Source organism: Hypanus sabinus, chromosome 22, assembly GCF_030144855.1.
Source record: "Hypanus sabinus isolate sHypSab1 chromosome 22, sHypSab1.hap1, whole genome shotgun sequence".
NCBI classification, from domain to species: domain Eukaryota; kingdom Metazoa; phylum Chordata; class Chondrichthyes; order Myliobatiformes; family Dasyatidae; genus Hypanus; species Hypanus sabinus.
The window spans coordinates 52862889-52886856 of NC_082727.1; the positions used below are offsets into that span (position 1 = coordinate 52862889).

A 23968-nucleotide genomic window follows, 5' to 3' on the forward strand; every position below is an offset into this window, starting at 1 on the left:
TGAGGTGTAAAGAATAGCTTGAGTGGTGCTGGTTCTCCTGAAGCTGATAACCATCTCATTTTACTTGTTGTCATAAGTTGAGAGACTATTTGCCTGGCGTTGAGCCCTTCTGCCTCCTATCTGTCAGCTGGAGAAGCTGTTGCATCTCCGTGCACCACAATTTTCATCATCGGGTGAGAACATGGCAGATGGAAGATAAGAATGAAAAAAATGTGAAATCATCTATTTTGATAGAAAAAGTATATTAACTTTGAAGTGGTGAGAGATTAAAAGGTGTTGTTCAGAAGAACTGGGGATGCTTGCACTTGACTAATACAAAAATAAAAGCTCAGATATAATAAACTGTAATGGCACATTATAGCAACAGGACTGGAAGTCAATAGTCAAAGCTTGTCATGAGAAATATATTGGTTCCCAGCTGGCTTTAACTGAAATATATTGAAAAGATCTAGTATTTTGACATGTGATAGAGGAAGAGCAAGAGGTTCAACAAGATTACAGGGATGGGGAATTTGTCCTTTGAGGAGAGACTAAACTGTCTTGAGTTTAATCTCTTGAGTTTAGAAGAATGAGAGGTGATCTCATTGAAACATGCAAAATTATTTTGGACAGATTGTAGAGGTGATGTTTTCCCTGGCTGTGGTGTCTGGAGCCAAGGATTGTAGTCTCAAAGTTGTAGTTAGTATTCAAGATTGGTAAAGAAGTTTCTTTACCAAGAGGGTGGTTAACCTTGAAATTCTCCACCTAAAAGCCTCGTGTGGCTCAAGACAGAGGTTGTCAGACTTCAGATACTAAGGCAACCAAGAGATATGGGAGAAAGTAAAGTAAAAACATTAGCAGTAATTTTAAATTGTTTTAGGAGCAACTTTTTCCCCCACCATCAGATTTCTGAATGGTTCATGACCCCATAAACACTGCCTCACTGTTCCTCTTTTGCACTGTTTTATTCATTGTAATCCTTAGCGTATTGTTTTTTACTGTTGGCGCAAAAACACCAAATTACATGATATATGACAGTATTAATAAATCTGATTCTGATTCCTTAGTACGTAGAAAGAAGCAGAATGTCGGCTCCAAGGTGGCTCACAGAATAATTCCATCAGTCCACTTCCCCCGTGTATTGTCAGATGGAGTAGGTACGAAGGGCCAAATGGCCTACTCGTTTCTATTGCGTTTTTCTCTACACGATGGACTGACTCTGAGGACAGTCTTTCTCTCAGTTTAATATCAGCGGCACAGGTCGTGAAATTTGTCGACTTGGCGGCAGCAGCACAGTACAATACATGATAAAGTAGAAAAAGATAATTAAGTAAAACAATTACAGTATGTATATAAATTGTTAAATAAAAGTAGTGTAAAAACAGTAAGAATAAAAGTGAGGCAGTGTTCATTAGTCGTCATCCCAAATCTTCTATTGTTTCTCTCTTCACTGACCAGCTGAGTATTTCCAAGTGTTTTTATTTCAGAATTCAAACACGTGGTAATTTGCTTGTTGATTCTCAGCTTCTCTGTTATATGCGCCTTCTTTGTGAGATTGTGTCCGAGCGGACTTCTTTATGTGAGATTGTGCCTGAGGAATGTCTCTGGACTCCTTTCTGCAGCGCTGTGCTTGGGGAGCGCCTTTTGTGAATTCCTTTCTGCCAGGTTGTGTCAGAGAATGCCTCTGGACCCCCTTCCTATGGGGCAGTATCTAGGGGGTGTCTGGAAGCCGATGTCTACACAGTTGTGGCGGGGGGCAGCCAGCCTTCTTGGGGATGGTGAGCTCTCCGTGGAGCAGTTTCCTTGGGGACGGAGAGCCGCTGTCTGTTGCTGTGTTTAGGTAGATGGGGAGGGTGTGGGGTTGTGATCTAACTGGCTGCCGCTCAGCAGCAGCTGAACGCTATTGCGCTCGTGACTGTGGAGGTCACTGAGTCGCCTGCTGGGCTGCCGCCTCAGAGTGAGTGAGGACTCGCCGGATTCTTGGGCTCCTATCAGTCGGAGAAGAATCCGACGGGAAGTTTATGGCGAAAAATAGCGGCCGGCAGGGAGACGGAAGATCCGCGCGACAAGGCTTGATGGCGCGCTGAGTTTCTGTGGAGCGATGAGCGGCAGGTTTTAGACAAGGAGCGGCCGGCGGAGGGTGAGTGACAGTGCGGGGCTGCCGGTCCCCGGCTGCCGTCCTGTTCGGAATTGTACGGGTGTCTGCGGCTTTAAGGGAAACTGTTTGAAACAAAGCTGGGGTTCATTGTCTGAATATGCCCCTGGCCGGGATCTTCATTTCCAGCGGTACTTTCGTGACACGAGTCTCGGTCTCGGGTCGAGTGGCGGGTCTGTGCTCTGTCCAGGTCCCAGGCGGAGCACGGGCTCCGGCGTCCGTCTCCGTTCCTGGGCAGGACGGCGAGGCTCCGGGCTGGTCGTAGCTCTGATCCCGGCCCCAAGCGGCGCGCCGGCTTTCCCGGTCTGCCTCCTATCCCGGGTGGGATGGTGGGGGTCCGGTATGAATGTGCCCACTCTCTCCTCCCCAAGTGGTGGCGGGTCCCATTTCTCTGCCCTGGTCCTCGCAGATCTCACCGAACTCCTTCACCAATGTTATGAAAGGGGAGCACCAAACATGCACCCCTTACCCAACACCAGGCTGGTGTGTGGACCGGCGAAGTACTAAAGCTGGGGAGGGATGTGGGTTAGACACAAGAACGTCGGGAGACAACTCAAGGGATTCTGGGCTGGGCGAGGGGCAGGACCCGCTGCAGAGTAAAGAGGGAGAGTCTCATTTCGCTACCTTAGACATGTTCGTCAGAGTGTTGCTCTAAAGCCGATTAGAATCGGGTTAACTTTTTCTTTAACTGACTTAGATTGTATTCTGGAACTTTATTCTCCGGTTTGTGTTTTTTTAAAAAAAGTGGAATAAGTTTTAGAGTATCTGCTATTTTAATGATCCTGCTCTCATACCCTCTCATGTTACCGACGCATTGTTTTGTTTCAAAAGTTTGAACGTCTAAGGACCCTTATGATCACCATACTGCAGTATTTTTTTTAAGTAACGCCTTTCCGACTTGCACCCAGCCAGCTGTACTTTTCCAGTGCATGTTCTGCCCGGGTCACCTTCCGTGCAGTTCTTCGCAATTTCTCTGGTAAACTTCAGTCGGTTAGAGGCCCCACTTTCACCACTGTAAACGTGTAATCTCTGACGTAAAGTAGCTAATTGGATGTAATTTAAAGTCGATTCCATGTGTTAAAATGCGTCATCGATGTCAAACGTATCAATAGCATTTAATGAACTAAATTATTAGGAAAGTTAAGAATGAACTTAGAGACATGTAAATATTACAAGTAAAGAAACTTAATGTCGCATTTTAATATAGATGAAATATAATAGTTCATTACACTGCAGTCCTGATCGCTTGATTTGATCGCATATAAAGTTACGCCGTAGGAGTTCTCGCTTCTTTTTGAAGCAACCATAAAGGACCATGAACTAGATATGGAATGAAGTATAAGGCAATTTCTGTTTTGCTACAAAAACCGCACATTACTCTGTTCTCGAGTATATATGCGAGATGTTGCTCAGGTGTTCTCGTAGATGATATAACGGGGGTAATTTTATGTGCCTTGTGATTCAGTAAAATGAGCTGATTTTGTTGTAGTTTTGGGAAAATTCTTTTCTAATAGTAGCAAGAAATGTTTCATTTTTAATGAGACATCTGATTTAAGAACAGAAATCTTAGAAATAAGTATTCCAGAATATTCTGCCAAATCGCAGTAGCTGAAGTTTGCATCGATAAATAACGGCGAGACATTTACCGGAGGTAATTTCTTCTGAAGGATACCCATGCGCGGGTAACCGCTGGCAGTTCTCGGTGTCTCCGCTGGGTGCGCTATTTAACAGTTTTCTGCAGCCCTTGGCATCGAAGAACTTTTCTTTTTCAATCTTTTTATTAAATTTCATATATAAAAAAAAACAACACAAAATAATGAATAGATTACAGATTCAATAAACTTGAGATTACATTAGTAATAGGATAATAATATCCTATTAAAACATCCATCAACAAAAGGTGCATAAATCAATCAAGTCTATGTAAATATATATGAAAAACAAAAATAATCGTCGAAAAAAGAGAAAAAAAATTGAAATTATATATGAGAAAAAATATATAATGAAAAAAAATACTAAACTAACACTAACATGGGCAATAATAACACTTTATAAATATATAAAGGTGTCAAGAAAAGAACTCCAGAACTCCATACCTGAACAAGGACATTTTTGATGTCATTTCCTCAGTATGGAATATCGATTTACAACCCCATTTTATTACTGCAATTTTCGGTATACCAAATGAAGATGGCAATCAACTTTCCCCTTCAATCAGACGAATGATTGCCTTTGTAACATTAATTGCCAGAAGGTCTATATTACAAAACTGGAAAGAAGTAAATCCTCCTACTACATTTCAGTGGCTCTCCCAAACTATTTCTTATTTGAGTTTGGAAAAAATCAGAAGCACTATCTTTGATTCTTCAATTAAATTTGAAGAAACCTGGGGACCATTTATTCGACACTTTCATATGAATTAATTTGGCTTATTTCAGATCCTTGGCATCGAAGAACTGATGGAAACTTAAGCAGTTCTTTCTGCAAACCCTCCCGAAGATGTTATGTTTTATTGCATGGGGTGAATCAAGTTTTTAATGGTGTAGGAGCTCTCCCACTTGTTCTGCGATTAAGAGAAAATTGCAGGGTCATTATCTTCTGAACAATTACATATAGAATCACAGCTAATATCAATATGGCCATGCATTGGTTAAAACCATCCAGTGAATGACACCATCAGATTCACATTGTACCTGGAACTTTGACCAATAGCCTCAGGAACTGCATGTTTGAAAGTAGGAGATCATGTCTTGATATTTCCTGAAATACGACTCAACAGTTTGGCAACTGTCAGTTTGTATTTTTCCATCACTACGGTTTTCTTTAAATCTCTACATTTATTTGAATTTTCATCCTCTGCATTTGTGTTTTACTGCCTCTTCCACTGTCACACCTTAATCTCTGCCAATTGCCTTAGAACTTTAAAGTAACTGCGTCCTTTTCTCTGAAGACTCCTTACAAAATCACTCTCTGTTGAATTAATTTTCAGCGGCACTTCTAGCCAGCCATCTGAATCGTGTCTCTATAGATTAAAAATCTCAAATATTTTGAATATAAATAATCTTAAAGCCATTATATACAAGTTCTTTGTTAATATTTGCAATTAATTAAGTAATCAAAGACAGGAGATAATAAAGATCACTTGTGCCTTTCATATCTGAGCTAAAGTATTTGACCTTTAAAGAATTCAATTTTTCTTAACAAATGGGCATTTGTTGTTCTAACAGCCTTGCATTTTACAATAAGTTTCATAATCTTAAATACTTCTGTCAGATGACTTCATACATTCTAAGTACCAAGGAGAATCACCTCCATATTTCCATTTATTCCAGTTAAGTAAGTCATTTAGTATATCTCTTCTACACTCTATTCAAAGCCTTCACATCTTTCCTCAAGTGTGGTCTTCAGAATTGGACACCATACTCCAATAGAGGCCAAATAAGGATTTTAAATAAAGGTTATTCATGTTTTCCATACTCTTGGACTCTTTATAAAGCTTAAGATCCAATAGGCTTTCTTTACCGACTATCCTAATGTCCCCAACCAAATGAGTATGTCAGTAACCAAGACCTGAAGAAAGACTTCTCTGTACTCTTTGGAACTTTGGAAGCTGTTTGAGCAGATGTCTATGAGTTCTGATACTGACCAGTCAGGTTTCCTGGTGTTAATGGAGAGTCCTTTAGAATTATCAGAAAATCAGTAAACTAATGTGTGTTTCTGATTCTGGGTCTATTTCATGACAGTTGTAATGTAGCGCTTTCTGTTCCAATTTATGTTAGTATAGTTGGAAAAAAGTGTTGCATCAATATTGGCATCACTTGGTGCATATCTGACACCAGGAAAACATCAGATGTACTTATGCAAATACTATATTAAATGTTCCAATTTTGCATTTGCTACAGTTTTGCTTGAAAATGATCTCCAAAGTGGCCTGCTGAAGATAAAATTGAGCTGATGTCATGCTGCTTCTAGAGCAGGAATGTTTCTAGTTTTGGAGGCTATTAATATAAAATAGTCATCAAGAGATCAAATATACAAAATAATAGGCAGTCAGTAGATGTCTAGACAGATGATCAGCATTTCTGGAGACAAATCCCACCATGCCCACTAGGAAATGTAAATCTAAGGAATTAAGTAAATCTTGGAATATTATGCTAAGTTGGGCAATGATGCCAATGAAAATACCAGACTGTTTTAAAAGTCCATCTGTTTTCCTGATGTTCTTCAGGAAAGGAGAATATCATCCTTCCTAGTTTTGGTCTCTGTAATCCCAGAGCCAAGTGATGTGATTGAATCTTAACTTTCCTTTGCAATGAACCTGCTCAGTTAAGGAAACACTTGTGAATGCAAGTAATGACTGTCCTTGCTGGTTGTGTCCACATTCCATTAACCGATAAATAAGGAAATAACTCAGGAAAATGAGCATGTACGCTCTAGGGGAGGCTGAAATTAATCGGTAAGTTCAAGGAAGAAGAAAATGAATATGTGAGTGTAAATAGAATATAAAATAATGCTAGTAGAGTTTGGTTAAAAAGACATTCAGTATAAATAGTGTGGGCAGTTTGGGCTGAATGGCCTACTTCTGTGCTATATTTGCACTGTGTGAATCTTTACATTGAATACTGATGCATAAATATGAGGGATATTAGCAAGTACTGAGCTTAATAAGAAAGTTGCAGATAATGGTGGCATTTTTACAGCAACAAATAAGATTCTGTTATGGGATAATGATAGAGAACTTGAGTTTGACTTAAGCCTTCTGCCAGTTATTTTTTGGTCATTTCTGGATGCTGTGCTACAACTTGGATTACAACAAGGGAGGGGTCTCCAGGATTTTACAAAGATGAGAAAATCTGTAGATGCTGGAAAAAGTTATTCAAAGCACCATGTGCAATGTGCTGGAGGAACTCAGTAGGCCAGGCAGCATCTATGGAAAAGAGTAAATGGTCAGTGTTCCTTCTTCAGGTCCTTAAAGTTGCCTTATAACTTAAGTAGTACCATTTGACCAACTCAGACAAAATGTGCACTTTTTTACCCATGGCTCTAATAACAATACATGGCACATGGAGCAAATTCTGCCTGCATTTGTCTCTTTCCTGTTTGCTTTTGATACAGTAAGGAACAGAGAATGGAAAGACTACTTGTGGCTAGACTTTCCTAACTTTTTCTTTTGTCTTTTCTTGGAAATTCATAAGTATCTGATTTCATTATTGCACTATAAGCCCATAAGATACAGGAGCAGAAGTAGGCCATTCGGCCTATCGAGTCTGCTCCGCCATTCAATCATGGGTTGATCCAATTCTTCCAGTCATCCCCATTCCCCTGCCTTCTCCCCATACCCTTTGATGCCCTGACTAATCAAGAACCTATCTCTGCCTTAAATGCACCATTTTTTATGTAAACAGTGGGCAATTACTGTGCAGTCCCAAATGGTATAGGTGACATTACAAACCACTTTTGAGTTACTTGCTTCTTGAGACACTTGTTTCTTTCCTTGTTCTCAGAACAGTTTATCAGAAATAGTTTGTGAAAATATTGGAACGTCAAACAATTGTAAATGTGCCAGAGAAAGCATCACATTGATATACAAAGGCTGTGGAATTGCAAAGGTTTTTTTTGCCTGCTTTTGTCTTTTTTTGACAGTTCCTTGGACAGAGCTTGACACACTTCCTTTCCAGTGGTGTGGATTCTGTGATGGTTAATGAGGTCAATGTTGAACTGTTAACTCTTCCACAGGAGTAGGGCAAGGGGCAGCTGACAGGGAAGTGGGTGATTAATTGTGAGACAGAGTGCCAGTTACACACGGCCGCCACTCCCAATGCATGGCCAGCTGACATTGGTCCAAACACTGCCAGAGCTGAGTCAAAAACAAAACTACAAATTTGCCAAATTGACGAAGACTGGGATAAACCTTTTTCTTTTCTAAAGAGCTCAGAATAATTATCTTCATAGTTTCGAATACATATAAGCAGTTGTAAAAGAACTAAAGAAAGTATAACATAGGTTTCTTAAGTCATGAATGTAGCTGAACTGTTGCAAAACTATAACCATAGGAGTTTATAGTAAGGTCTTCCAGTGAAGAAGGATGGTTCTGTGGTTGGTGAATGGTGTGGGCATAGTGATTTACTCACTGTCCAAATTGGAGAATACTACATGTATCGTGAAAATAAATCCTGTCTGAACTGTATTCAAACTTGTATAATACTAGAATCATCAAGTCCCCATTTAACATTAACTATCTTGACGTTAACTAGGTATCAATTTCTTTATATTTAAATTTGCAGTGGCTGAGGTTTACTGTTGATGGTAGATCAACAATTAGATAAAATTTACAATATTTTGCTTCTTATTCTGAACTTATTTGAAAACAGGAAGTAACATAAGTGTGAGATGATTAATATGAAAGTAGGTTAAGAAGCAAAGGCAACTTCCAATGACATTTTCATCATGGTCATTTTAATTCAAGTTAAAAATTAAAATTTGAATGATCAATCCCTCTCAAATTCCTTCAGTAAAAGAAAAGAAAACAAATTTCTTCACAAAGGGTACCAATCTCCACATTGATACACTCTCTCATTGTTTTTAAGTTCCTTGGGTATATAGGATGTGAAAAGCAAATATGTAATATTGAAGCTTTATACAGAAGGGGTGAGGTACACAAATTATTCTGGGCTTGATAGGCTTATCATATGAGGAGTGTTTGATGGCTCTGAGCCTCAGCTCACAGCAATTCAGAAGAATAAGGGCTGACTTCATTGAAACCTGTCGAATGTTGAAAGGCTTCAGAAGAGTGGATGTGGCAAATATGCATTCACATGATGCAGGAGCCTTAAGACTAGAGGATACAGCCTCAGAATAGAGGGGCATAATTTTAGAACAGAGATAAGGAAATTCTTTAGCCAGAGAGTGGTGAATCTGTGGATTTATTGCCACAGGCGACTGTGGCAATAAATTTAATATATTTAATAGATTATTGATTGGTCAGAGCATGAAGGGATATGGGGAGAAGGCAGAAGACTGGGGTTTAGAAGGAAAATGGATCAACCATGATAAAATGGTGGAGCAAACTTGATAGGCCAAATGGCCTAATTCTACTCCTATATGTTATTGCCTTATGAACATGCAGTCTGCATTACCAGATGTTTGGCAAAACATTAATTTCTGACCCATAATCTGTTAATGCATCATTGCATTACTTCTGGATTTATGCTCTTACATTTGAGCAGACATGCAGACGTGTGTGTGTGTGTGTGTGTGTGTGTGTGCGTGTGTGTGCGTGCGTGCGTGTGCGTGTGTGCGCGCACGATCACTTTAATGGACTAAGGGTCAGAAGTGCTGAACCCTTCGCAGGGTGAGATCATATATGTATCAGTGAATGTGGAATTGCTGCTCGTCTGCTCAGTGCATTTCTGATTTTGCATGCTCAAGCATGGAAGACCAAACTGAGCTGGAGATGAGCTCCAATTAAGCACCCTGTGTCTGGAAGCAGAGCATTAATGGGCTGAAGTGGCCAGATGTACATTGCATCCAGCTACTCAGCTCCACACAAGGGCTGCCCTACAAAAGAATTTGACTCTGTTCTTTTTATTTAACTTTGGAGTGTCAAAGATGACTAGTTAATGGCCGTCAGGTCAATTGATAAGTAGCTGAGTGCTTTCCTATTTTATGGGGTTAATGACCCTAGTGAAAAGGTAAGCGGGTATTCCAGGTTCTGCTCAGCCTCACTCTGCCTCTGACTCTCGGGTATGGAGGGTGAATGTGGTTGGCATTCTATATGTGGAATGAGTGGGCATTTCAGATGGTGTGGGCTACTGTAGATTTAAACTAGTGGGCTGGATCCTGGATGATGCTGCCCCCAACACTGAGGTCATTTGCATTAGTTCTACCTTGGCCAGAGGTTTACTGGAGTGGATGGCTGTGGCTGTTTTTGGAAGAATGTACAAAAGGCTTGGGTCCCACACCACCAGGTTCAGGAACAGTTAATATCCCACAACCATCAGATTCCTGAACCAGTGTGGATAACTTTATTCACCACTCTTCAGTCTACAGACTTGCTTTTGAGGACTCTTTACAACTCATGTTTTCAATATTGTTTTTATTTCCACAGTTCATATTTTTGCACATTGAAGTTTGACAGTCTTCGTTTATGTGTGGTTTCTTTGTTTCCTGTAAGTGGCTGCAAGAAAATGAATCTCAAAGTAAAATATACTTACTTTGATAATAAATTTGCTTTAAACCTTGTACCTCTCAAATCCTGATTGTAAGAAGATTGTTCTAGCACCGAAGCATGTTGAGTGTCAGTTTCCGCCAAAGACAATAAGGTTTGACCCTCTTGTGAGCCTCCATGTCAAACTAAGCTGTGGGGCTTGTAATATGATTAAAAATATTACTACAGCATTCAATTTGGACTAATAATTAATATTTTACAAATCCCTATCAATGGCATCAATGACAATAATCATCTGCGACCAGATTCTGATCAAATAGTTTATTTCATTATATCCTGGACTCCAGGCTGAGAGCCATATCTCCTTACTACCACATTTCCCAGCTGTGTCCCAGAACTTTGATGACCTTCTGCTATGTCAAACTCTGTGAGTGCCTTTGAGTACAATGAACCACAACTTGAGCTCCTATGCAAATTGCAATTTTTGGTGTGTATATTAGTGGGTTTTATTACGTGTTGAAAAATGCTCACAAGACATGCCAGTTTCTACCTGAATCATGTGTGTATGTTCCAAAGTGTATTTACTACCGTGTAAAATATTTAAATCATTGTGATTTCTTCTGCCTTATTTGCTGTTCGTGAGTTTTTTTTAAATGTAAGTGCCACTTGCTAACCTAATGGCATTACAGCTACCATTCTTCCTCGACCCATGACTCGTGGAAATGGATACCGGAAGAGGAAGCCCATACCATGCCATGAAGGTCAGTTGTCTTTGAAGCCAATGGTGGGCACTGTTGTTTAACCAGCTGGTCTCAAGATCTGGATCATGATTTATATCTTAAAGTAGCAATGGAACTTGGAGGCCCAAAAGTGACCAATGAAGATGCAGAGTTCTATTTTGCGTGCACTTATTTTTTTTGCTCTTGAGTTCAGTATTACAATATGCACTCTAGTTTGTCCCAGAGCAATACATTCCGGAAGAACATTGACTTAACTTTCAGGAAAGAGCTACTCATTCGAAGGCTAAACAGAATTCTTTCTGAAGGTAACATCCAAGGAATTCATTTTATGCTTAATTTGAAACATGATATGTGGTAACTGTAATTGCTTGGGAGGAAAAGGATGAATTTGGAATTAGGCTTCCTAAACCTCTCCACCAGAGGAATTATCCTAGTGACTTCTGTGAGCTAATTGTTAAAGATTTATTGTTAGTATTGGTTAGCAATCTCCTTAACACTCTACCTTGGGATTTTCAGGGTGGTACAAGACAAGCTGAAGAGACAGTAATGTTTAATCAGCTAGACATTCTTATGAAAGCAGCGTGATTACATCTGTGCTGAAAGTTCCATTATGCAAAACTATTCTTGTACTTCAGCAGTCTGCAGTATTAGTGTATTTCACAAGCCTATATAGCCTTATCATTCATCATTAAACTCTCAACATCAAGGCTATTACAGAGCTAGGTCACAGTATTTTAATTTCTCTGCTTGTTCCTTTTAATTTTTCTTTCTTTCCCCCTCATTCACAATTTCAATCCTTTCTCTTTATTCCTCAATTGTTGAACATGAAGAACAGTCTTCTGGGTTTCATGCCAAGTTATTAATGTCAGCCTCAGAACTTCATCAAAGCAGGAGTTCCTTAGGTCAGAGGAGAGAGGGGAGAAAAAAAAGACAAAAAAATATTTTTGCACGTCCTACACCGTCTCAATTAGAATTAAATATTGTCTTTCCTGAAAATGCATCAATATTGCAGGGGTCTGAGTAATTTTTATCCATTTTCTCCAAAAACTGCCAGGCTTCAGTTTTCACATTTCCTTTCATCCCTTTTCCTGCATATAATTTATTTAACATCTCATTTTTTATCGGTGCTTGTCCATTTGGTTTAGTCTTGATGGGCTCTTTGAAAACATACCCATCCATCAGTAGTCCACAGAGGATAAAGTGGCTCCTGGAAACTGAAATCATTATTACCATTATGTATTTCTAGTGCATTATGAGCTCTGGGTCAGGTAGTATGATCCTTTGGTCCTTCTTTTAAAACCTGTACTTTACTGATTACAATCATAAAAAATAGCTGTAGTATATGGCATTACCTGCTGTAGCTACCCCAAATTAAATGTGGCCTCGTTCCACACAACTTTGAACTGGTATTTAAACACAACATGCTTTTTTTTCAACCTTATTTCTTATCTCCTCTTTTCCTTCTGAAGTTTGAATTGAGTTCATTGGTTCTTAATATGATTATGTCTTTGTAACTGATCACCTCAGAGCTTGCATTTCTTTCACCTCGCGAATCTCTACAGATGTATGGTGGAGAACTTTTTTAACTGGCTGTATCCCTGCCTGGTATGGAGTGGGGGGAGGGCATTGTACAGGATCCATCTACAGGAAGTTGTGAATTCAGTCAGCTCCATCAAGGGCACTAGCCTCCCCAACATCCAGGACATCTTCAAGGAGCGATGCCTCAAAAAGGCAGCATCCATCATTAAGGAGCCCTTCAGGGAGGAGATATAGGAGCCTGAAGGCGCACAGTCAATTATTCAGTAACAGCTTTCTCCCCTCTGCCATTTGATTTCCGAATGGACTTTAAACCTATAGACACTACTTCACTTTTTTATTTCAATTTTTGCGCTACTTATTTAATTTAACTTAAAATATATATATATCTATTTAATGTAATTTACGGATTTTAAATTATTATGTATTATAATCTACTGCTGCCCTATCACAACATGTGCCGGTGATATTAGACCTGATTTTGATTTTGATTTAAGTAATCAAGAGTAATGAATATGATACTATTAATGCTGTTAGCTGGAATATTATATAAATGTCAAAACTATACCAAAACTAGAAAGACATGGTCTTTGCATCATCATTTTCCACTTTGCATGTGTCTTCATCAGCAACAGTTCAAAATGAATAAAGAGCTTTATCAAAGCAGTTTTGTTTTTGAGGAGGCGAAGTGGAAAACCACCATGAATCATGACGCTTTGCACTTATTCAATTTGACGTGTTGCTTGACTTTTCCCAATAATATCTTTTGATTTGCTGGAAAAATTGGATGCCAGAGTGAATTGAGATGATTCAACCCCAATGTATTAACTATTGAATGATTCTCAATGTGGTAAGATGGACTCTTCACCTCACAATCTACCTCATTATGATCTTACACCACATTGTTTACCTTCTCCATAGCTGCTACATTTTGTTCTGCATCTGCTTGTTTAACCATGTTCTACTCAATGATTTGATGAGTGTGAACAGTATGCAGCACAAACTTTTCACCATGTTTTGGTACATGTGACGATAATAAACCAATTCCAACTCCAGTGGAGATTATCAATCCCCCATATGATAAACGGGTTCGCTGTTATCCCTAATGGTAACGATGTCATATACTATTGCTACAAATGTACTCTGTTGAATTTTCTTTTCTATATATAGTACAATGTTTTGAAAATGGGAAGAAGATTAATTATTTGTGCTCTCTCTTGTTTCAGTGCACAATTTGTTTGAATGTGAAGAAATGTTTTCAAATACTTACAACACCACTTCAATAGCGAAATGGCATCTTGGTTTTAGTTGTAGATTAAAAACAGTAACATCTGTTTCTTGTTAATCGAATGTTTACTGGGCTGACCTGTCAGACTAAGAATGTTTTTAATTTTATTTGACCCAGTAATTATCTTTCCTTTTTGTTCTCTATCTCTTATTATGTATTTATTTATCTGACATTATTATGTACCCCTTTTTCAAGACTACCTGCATCATTACCACTTCACTAACAGAAGTGGTACAAAGCCTGAAGAATTACATATAGGTTTATTTTATCTGCCAATTAGTGAGGATGCATCTGTCACTAATAGGTACAGCGTTTCTGAGGTATAATCATGGTTTTAAAGATGTAGGGAAAAACACAGAATTTATATTTTGCAAGCTATTTGCAAATATTCAAAGTACAAAAAGAGGTTTTCTAATCATCTACTCTCCAGACAAAATTGTATTTTTTCGGCTATATGATATTTGCATTGCATTCATCTCAGAATTTGATGTAAAGAGATTAGTTCATGATCAATTTTATCTATATTTATTTTGGAAATAGCTTGCATTGTCTTTGGAGAAAACATTTAGCTTTCTTTCCAACAGGCATTATTAGAAAACAGACACTAATAATTCTGAAAATAATTTCTGAAAGACTAAGATCATCACAAGAGTTTCTGAAGAATGTAGAAATTCAAGACTCAATGAATGGTCTTGGCTTGAAACGTCAACCACTTATTTCCCCTCAGAGATGTCCCCTGAACTATGCAAAGAGTTAGTTTGGGTGATTAGATATTAAAATTCATTTGAATAGCACATGAAGGGAGGCAATAGAAAATGTGTTGGAATTTGATGTAAAGGGACAGGGCAAAATTAATGTGGACCGTAACACTAGCATGCCATAAATAGAGAACAAACAGTGGGCTGAGGATTTCGGTTTTTATGTCATAAATGCATTACTGGTTCTGGAATTATTTTCCACATGTGCAGTCATTGAAACTGGAGACTTTAAGATTTGCTTTTTAAACTAGTGTATAGTTGTTTCCAAACAAAATTGTCGGTTTGTTTGTCTTTCCCAAGATGAATCAGTTCTCCAAAGTCACATTGACCAGTCTCTGTAATGTAGTTTACTTGTACTTGAAACAAGATTCTTTAGTTGTACTAAAACCAATTTGAAAATTCTAGCAGCTTTGCTTTGAACTATTGGCACTTGCTTGTACAAGTGCCACCAGGTTTAGCATTCTCTCTAAAGCACTGATGCTGATCTTTTGGGCTGCTTTTTCTTGGTGATATACTGTATGGGCTTTGGCTCAACGTAGGATTTCAACAGTGGAGCATGCAGATCTCTGTCAATTCATACTGGACTTCCTACTATCTGAATCTGAACTGCAAGAGCTTTTACTTCTGTGGGGAAGAACAGTTTTTGAAATGTGGGTTAGCATACTTAAGTGTGTAATTTGTGTTTTCTTGACTTAATTGTTTTAAAAATGTTTTTTGAATAGACATGCAGAAATATTCAAGCAACACACACAAAATGCTGGTGGAACTCAACAGGCCAGGCAGCATCTATAGGAAGAAGCACTGTCGACATTTCGAGCCGAGACCCTTCGTCAGGACGAAAGATAGTAATAGATTTGAAAGTAGGAGGGGGAAGAAAAAATGCGAAATGATAGAAGACCAGAGGGGGTGGGGGTGAAGCTGAGAGCCGGAAAGGTGATTGGCAAAAGGAATACAGAGCTGGAGAAGGGAAAGGATCATGGGACGGGAGGCCTAGAGAGAAAGAAAGGGGGAGGGGAGCCCCAGAGGAAGATGGAGAACAGGCAAAGAGCGATGGGCAGAGAGAGATGGGGGAAATAAGTAAATCAGGGATGGGGTAAGGAAAGGCATTAATGGAAGTTAGAGAAATCAATGTTCATGCCATCAGGTTGGAGGCTACCCAGATGGAATATAAGGTGTTGTTTCTCCAACCTGAGTGTGGCTTCATCTTGACAGTAGAGGAGGCCATGGATAGACATATCAGAATGGGAATGGGACGTGGAATTAAAATGTGTGGCCACTGGGGGATCCTGCTTTCTCTGGCGGACAGAGCGTAGGTGTTCAGCGAATCAGTCTCCCAGTCTGTGTCGGGTCTCACCAATATATAAAAGGTCACACCGGGAGCACCAGACGACATGACTATTATTTTATTTCTATGTTTTGTTGGGATTTTTCTGACCCATCCAAAAGGCAAGACTATATTGCTTAAGGCCCTGCCACCAATGAGGATAAAGCTGGTGTTCAGCATGAAATTGACAATGGTGAGTTCAGAATAGGGTAAGTCTATCTTTTCCATGTAGGTCAGTAACTGGAAAACCTATTGCTACTTTCCTGTTATTTAACTGTTGAAAGAAAAAGGTGCTGGCAAGCCACATGGAACAATGGCGAGCATCTGTACTGCCAAATTGAGAGCTGCAAGTGTGGTTCTGGCTTGAGTTCTGTGTAGCAGTGGAAAATGCAAACTCTTAGTGAGTGGTTAACCAATCCTTGGACGGCCCCTGTAAAGTTGGCCAATACCCAACAAAACTGTACAGGAGTCAGAGCGGGAATGCAGGTTCAAAGTAATTTGATCAAAGTTCCTAATGATGATTTCTAGGTGCTGACTTAAATATTCTTCCATATCTGATGTCCAAAGCCAACATTGCCTTCACTAGTGGGAGCAAATGTGATTTTCACTTTTAAGTGTGTAAACATGGCACAGCAGATAGGCAACAGATACTTCTCCAAATCGTAGCATAGTTGCTGAAGGTTGCATAATTCAAATACTAACTGAGGGAGTCAAAAACTAGTTGGGCATTGAATACTGAAAGGAAATTCTGAAGTGTTCTAAAGAATTTGACCGAGAATATAACAACTAATTTAGTAAATCTTGCCACCCTCAATGTAGCATATTGGCTCCCAGGTTTTGAGCAATGGGAGGGACAATACAACCTAACCACTTTCTATTCTTGTGGCCCTCTGTTGCTCAGGGTCAGCAATAGCTGTCCATGTGACATGCAAGACAGGGCAGTATGATATTAAGAGCAAGCTGTTGCCCATGTAGCAGGCTACCTCTCTTTACACAACTAATAAATCCAGAGGAATGGCAGAGATTAATACAATTTGGCACCAGTGATGTTGCAAGTGTTGCCAGTCAATGTTGAACTCAACGTAGGATTGACTTAAGGACTCCAACTCGGGATTTTCCTTGAAGTTTACTCCTGAAGCCTTCCCCATTAGTTTGTGATCAAAGCTGTACTTCTAGATGAGCCAGCTATGGTTGATGAGCCCTATTTGCCCAAAGTGACTGGCTTTAAGACATCAGTAACCTGCCTTTGCCCCTTCTCCTGTCAGTAGAAATGGTCCCCTGGGCTAAGCCACATGTGAAGGCCAGGTGTTGGACTTAATTGTCAGAGGGTATTTGAAATGCACACCATTGAGAACATTTAATAAGTAGGGGAGCTTATTCCCACTGCTACCCCAAATATAACAACCTTAAGGAATTATTTAATATTAATATGATTTCAAAATGCCCAGATTATAAATTAACTGTTACAAGATTGAGGCTATAACATATCTTGTATGCAGTATTTTTGTGGAAAACACGAATTTCACCCATGTTCTTGGAAATGTATTTCATTAAGTATTAACAAATTCAAGTTTGAGTTATGCAGAATATGGAGGGAATTTGCCTTTGTGTGATTACTTCATCAAGTTGTATTGTGTTATCAAGATATCCGGGGAGGTTTTCAATGCATGTGTCAATATATCTGTCTTGGATTAATTCAATTTATATTGTAAAATAAACATACATCATTGAAACTGAAGAGTTAGGTCCGATAGCCAGTGAATGAATTTGCCTTGGAGTTTGTGCAGTGCTGAATGACACTCAGGCTCCACTGATTTTCATATAAGAGGAGTGATTGGCAACATAAATTTGTATTGATAATGAGTCAAGGAGCATCAGAGTAGGCTCTTGAGCTCACTTTGTCCATGCTGGTCATCAAGGCATTGATTGAAATTTGGAAGTCTTAGGAGTTATTTGATAAAAGTTTTTTAAAATCATATTATGATAGACATTCCAGATTGCATACCATTTTATTCAACATAAGAAATGGAATATCGATTCACTTTTGCACATATCAATCACTTATGCTTTTTTATGTCCCTTGAAATTCTGGGCAACCTCAGATGTTGCATATCAGAATGACATCAGATTTGTATGTCCTTTTTGAAGTGTTTTCTGGGAGATTGGATCACTTTGTTCTAGATGCAAGTATTATTGTGCACTCTCAAAATGAGCCTGCTCTGCACACTGCTGGGCTGGGATAGCCACCAGCATTTAACCGTTTCATTGCCTAGCGTCCCACTGCCTGATCTCCTGATCTTGTGGCACTGTAATTTGCTTTGAACTAAACTATTGACCTCAATTTCCAACATCCCGATGGCTTACCTTACTGATGGGTGCTGATACTCAGCTCAATTCTTCTTCCATTCCCTTCTCTCCTCACTACCCTCCATCAAGGAGGAAGATCCTTCATCTCTCATTTTCCTCTGCTTCACCTCCTAGCTCAAGCAATAAGGTCTTCATTCCATCTGCACATCTCACCACCAGAGCATGATGATTCTCCTACCAATCTGAGGAATGCAGGCCCTGTCCCCTTCATTTACAGTTCAATGTACATGGCTGCTTATTATTTCTGCCCATCCCATGGCCTCTGCCTCCCATATCTTTCCAACCCACCACAGCATTGGGTCTGATGCTTCTTTCCCCAAATCATCATCCCCAGACCAACCACCGTTCAAAACCGCACAGGCAAAAAGTTGCCTATCATAGTTGCAAACCATGTCTTGAATCAGGCTACTCAACAGATGTCAACAATTGAAGTTCATATATTGACAATGACAACGGGGCAACAGTGCTAATGATGTTGGAAAGCTGAAGTTTCAGAAACTCAGGACCACGTTGCAGTCCAGAAACATTTTGACTTTGAAAAAAATTATTTGTTATTTGAGATACAGCACCCCAAATAGGCCCTTATGTCCCTTCAAGTCACTCCACCTAGCAATCTCCTGATTTAAACCCTGGCCTAATCATGGGACAACTTGCAATGACCAAATAACCTAACAACTAGTACGTCTTTGGATTGAGGGGGGAAATGGAAACACCCAGAAGAAGCCCATGCAGTCATGGAGAGAACATAGAGTCTCTGTACAGACAGCAGTGGGAATTGAACGTGGGTAGCTGGTACTGCAAAAGCATTGTGCTAACCATTACGCTGCCCATGACATCCCATGTCGGGCATACAGAGCTATTTCCACAAATAAAAGTTGATGTGAAAATTATGGTTTGAATATAAATCTTTCTATACATCTTGATAATATTTTGTTGGCAAAGGGGATTATAGGATGGACATGTATGAGTGTGTAGAATTAGGTCACAAAACATCCATGATCTCAGTGGGCCCTAGGGTCCATGGATAATGGTGGGGGTCCATGGCATAAAAAAGGTTGGGGACCTCTGGTAATGAATGAGAATAGGTTCAAGAGACCTCTCTTGGTAACATTTCAGAATGAGATATAATGCAAATATTAATGCAGCCTTGTGTGTACCTTTTGCAATATGTCTTGAACTAAAATACCATAAATTGCTAGTGTGAATTACAAACACTCGGGCAGCTTGTTCCAGTTTCATATGACTACAGGAAATATTGCCATTTCTTATGTGAAAATGCCCTGCTCTCCTTTTCTGTGGTGGCAAAAGCCTGCAAGCTGTGACAACTCACTCGACTTAATGGTAGTACTGAAAGGCTGAAAACTGCACTAGCATCCATGATGTAATGACGACTGCTAGCTTTTTTCCCAAAACTTGAACTTTAATCTGAATTCATAAATCTTTCTAGTTGATGTCAAGCAAGAACATTAAAATGATATACTTTTTTTGAAGCATCTGCTTAAGTGTCCGTTTTTGAATTATTCTACTCGGCAAAATTTTGTTCCTGTATAGATGAGGTATCTATCCATTTTTCTTCTCTGATGGTAGTAAGTGCTTCCACATATTGGTTTATCAATAATCATCAGCGTCTGGCTGCCTTTGATAATCGCACACTACTGATGTTTAGCGAGACATTTATCAATAAGTCTTCCTTTTAGTCACTATTTAGATCCTAGTTATTATCTGGAACTCATTGCCAGAAACCAGGGCTTTCAACAGGGAACTGGATGGGGACTTGCGGAGAAAGCAAATCCCAGGGCCCCAGGGAAGGGCAGAATAGAACTGGCAGAGTTGCGATGGGCCAAATGATCTCCTTCATTATAACATTCCTATTGTTTTTTTTTCCTTGTTGCATATTGACTTCCACTGAAAATAAAATTTCAATATCTAGGATATTAATTGCAACAAAGGTAGTTATGTAAAACTAATTTCCTTATTTGCTTTACTTTTGATGAGCATGAGATAGGCCACAGAGGTGCCAATATGAAATTATGAGAAGTACTTCATTCCTTAAGATTGTTATAGCCGGGAGTGGTAGTGGAACCAGCTCCCACTACTGAGTAAATGCTGCCAATAGCACATGACTCAATAGCCTCTGACAACCAAGTCCAGCTGCTGCCCTACACATGTGGCTTAGCTATTAATCCTGGCGGGATCATTTCTACTGACAGGAGAAGGGGTAAAGGCGTGTTGCTGGTGCCTTTAAACCAGTTGCTTTGGGCATTCGGAGCTTATCAGTTGTGGTTGGCAGCTCATCTAGGAGAAGGAAAACTCTGATCTTGAACCTCCACTGCTTTGTGGCTATACTCACTCATGGGGAAAGCTTTGGGAGTAAATCATAAGGGAAAAATCTGGTGTTGGAGTCCCTAAGGCAGTCCTATGCTGACTGGCAACTCCTGTGATGCTGCTGGTGCCAAATTGTACTAGTCTCTGCCATTCCTTTGAATTCGTCAGTTGCTTGGAGAGAGGCATCTTTTACTGCCCTAACTTGCATAGCTAGACAGCTATGGCACAAGCTGATCGACGGAGGCCTCAGCCGCTCAATGCAATTGAACCCCAGTGACAGAAAGATTTAAAGTGAAACTAGTAGAGCAGTGGAAGAGCTGATCTTATCTTCAAAATTATTGAATTAAAACTATTATTTCAAGATGTATTTAAAAAAAAATGGAAAACTGAAGTTTTCCGTGATTGCAATCAAATGATAGCTTGCATTGGAAATGACTTGAGAAGGTTTAATTATGCAGTGTACTGTCTCTGATTTGCTTTGATATGGGACAGTTACCAGAATTGTGAGGAGGAGTGGTTGAAATTGTTAATCAAGTTTTTGGATGAAACTCTGAAACTCCTGAGTAAGAACCCCATTGAAACTTATAAATTTGGACCTACTCCTCACAGGGACTGTGTATGTGAAATATATTATGAAAAGAGCGGCCTTTTGGTGCTGAAGTGGTGATGTCAATATTATCCGTACTCGCTAGGAAGTTTGGGTGGTACTTTGAGGCAGACCCACCACTCAAACCTTAATACGTTGGATGTGAATGGGAGTAAAGTTTACCCTTTCATTCACAACGGAATACTGATTGCATAGAATCCCTAACATGTTTATCCAGTCTAATTGAAAAGGAAAATCTTTGAAAGATTATCTTGATTCGTTGATAGAGAAAGTTACTTCAATGAAGCTTGAGGCACGTGGATGGGATCAGACCATTCAGGCCTATGAGCCTGCATCGCCATTCAAAATGATGCCTCATTTCCTGCCTTTGCACTTGTCCATGGGCCTTGATATTTCTATGTGTCAAAAGCCTGTTCCAGGCCTAACGTTGCGGCAATTGTGCCTCCTTTTGAAAGGGAGTTCCAGATTTCACCGATTTCTGTGCAGTGCAGGTCCTCCCTAGATTACAAATGCCTCACTTACATACAAACCAGAGTTAGAGGGACCGGTGAGATGGGTGGGGGTAGGGTTTAGGCATCTCCTACCATGAGGAATTGGAGCGTTTCCATGTGCCCTCTGTCCCCAACGTACCACTCCGCTCCTACCCTGAATCGCAACAATCCAGGACTAGGTCATGCTGAGCAGAGGTGTGAGCACTGAGCAGCCCTACTGGGTCAGCAGCTGCTCTCATTTTGTGATCCTCTCCCATACTCTGCTTTTGTTCATAACTGGCTTACAAACTGGTTTGGGTTATGAACAGTTATCAAGATCAGAACCCTTGTCATAACCTGGGGATTGTCTGTAAAGCAAGGGTTCCCAGCTTTTTTCGTGTCTTGGTCTCCTACGTGAACTGAGGGGTCCATGGACCCAGGTTGGGAACTCCTGCTGTAAAGTGATTTTTCACAGCGCAGCTTAGTTTTGATTTTACTATAGAGGCCTCTTTTTCTGCATTTCCCTCAGTAGAGGAAATATTTTTTTCTGTATCCATCCCGTTGTCCAATCCTTTAAAACATAGGAAGTGACAGGTCATGCAATGTTTGGCTTTCTTAAGCTATCCCAAGATCAGTATGTTCATGATCAAGCTCACTTTTTCTCTGTTATAACAGATGTTAAAATCATAATTAGAGCTCATGAGGCAAAAAGTAAACATCTGTTTGGAAAGTTTCTGCAACCTGCTACAAATACTGGTCTGGTTTCAGAAACTGATTAGGTCTTTAAATAGTTATTATGTCTGTGAATTATATTTGGCAATAATAATGCCACATTTATTGGAAAGAGCTTGCATGATGTCAAGAAAGCAGCTTATTTAAATAGCCATGTCTCATTTAGGATGGGCGTTCCCAGCTGTAAAAGAAATTACTAAAATATTCGAGAGATGGAAAGGTTGTGGAATCCTAAAATTAAAAATCCTAATCTTAAACCTGTAGAAAAACATGCATTATATTCTGTTCTGCAAACATATGAACTGCATTGTACTTTCAGATGCATTCAGCCTGTCAGTGTTGCAGGTGCTGAGATACATTCTAGGATGATGGAGCACTTCATCAGTGATGTAACCTGGGGTCATCGGGTGTTTTGGGTCTTTGAACATCAGAAATTCTTGCCCATGCGAACTAGCCAGGGCTGATCATGCCCTGGCATGTGTCCCAGCAGCATTGGTCCATGGGTCTCACCTCTTGACCCATAGCCATCTGGAGGCTAGCTCAGCAGCCTCTGTGACAGTCCTGATGGCTCTTTGCAGCCCCTATAATGCCAAGGAGAGAGTAGGTTCTGCACAGTGAGCAGCCAGCAAAACCTCTACGCTCCACCTCTACAGTCTTGTATCAAGCCCGCCATCCCTGTCTCTGGCACTGCTCTACCAGCTCCTAGCATTTGGCTTTCTTATGTTCAAATGCTTCCTGAATTTGGTCTTCCCAAGGAACTGTCAGTTTTACCATGACTTCCTGCCTCAAGGTTTCTGATGAAATGACCATGTCAGTCCTTGGATGATTAAGCAATAAAGTCAGAGAACTTTAATTACTTGCTAAGATCAACTTTCATTTGCCAGTCAGATGACATGGTGAGCAATCCTGCTGGTGATCTAGGCTGAGGTTGCTGTTGGCCTCCAGCTTTGACAAAGGCTTTGGGCTCTCCGGGCAGTTACCGAGGGAAGTTTTGACTTTTATTCTCCAAAACCACCAGAAAAGTTATCAGCCATAACCCACAGAAGTCAAATTTGACATGCAATTTCTGTCCTAAAATTTGAAAGAAGGAAAAATAATGTAATAAATGCACAAAATAGTATCCATCTGAGATGTGATGGAACACGCATTCCACGGGGAGGATGTACAGACTCCTTACAAAGGACGTCACAACTCTGAACTCTGACACCACTGCGCTACTGTGACCCCCAAACCATCTAGACCCAGAATTAATTCGCTGGGCGACATGGTCTAGGCTCGGAGCATTTCACTGTGGTGGGGCCTGGATCCTAACACGAAGCACGATCCAATATCTGGATCATCTCAGTGCTGGTCGTAACAGACTGGAAAGGCAGAGTGTCAGGACGGGGGCCAGTTTCACCCTGAGGCTGTGAGACTGCCCTGACTGCTGTGGTTTGTGTCTGCGAGCTTTGCGGTGATTTGCTCCACTTCGGGCCTACTCCAGGTTGCTCCAGGGATTCAGATCTAAGCAGTCAATTTGG

At 40.1% G+C, this 23968-nt stretch overlaps 1 protein-coding gene across 3 annotated transcripts in view; it reads left to right on the forward strand.

The window, feature by feature from the left end:
* Nucleotides 1-983: 983 nt before the first annotated feature.
* The window catches only part of chst15 (carbohydrate (N-acetylgalactosamine 4-sulfate 6-O) sulfotransferase 15), a 79658-nt gene continuing 56673 nt past the window's right edge, over nucleotides 984-23968 (forward strand). For 2 of the 3 annotated variants that reach the window (XM_059947749.1, XM_059947751.1), the window contains exon 1: nucleotides 1657-2119. The gene's annotated coding sequence lies outside the window, so the exon portion shown is untranslated. The other variant, XM_059947750.1, reaches the window with a different exon arrangement.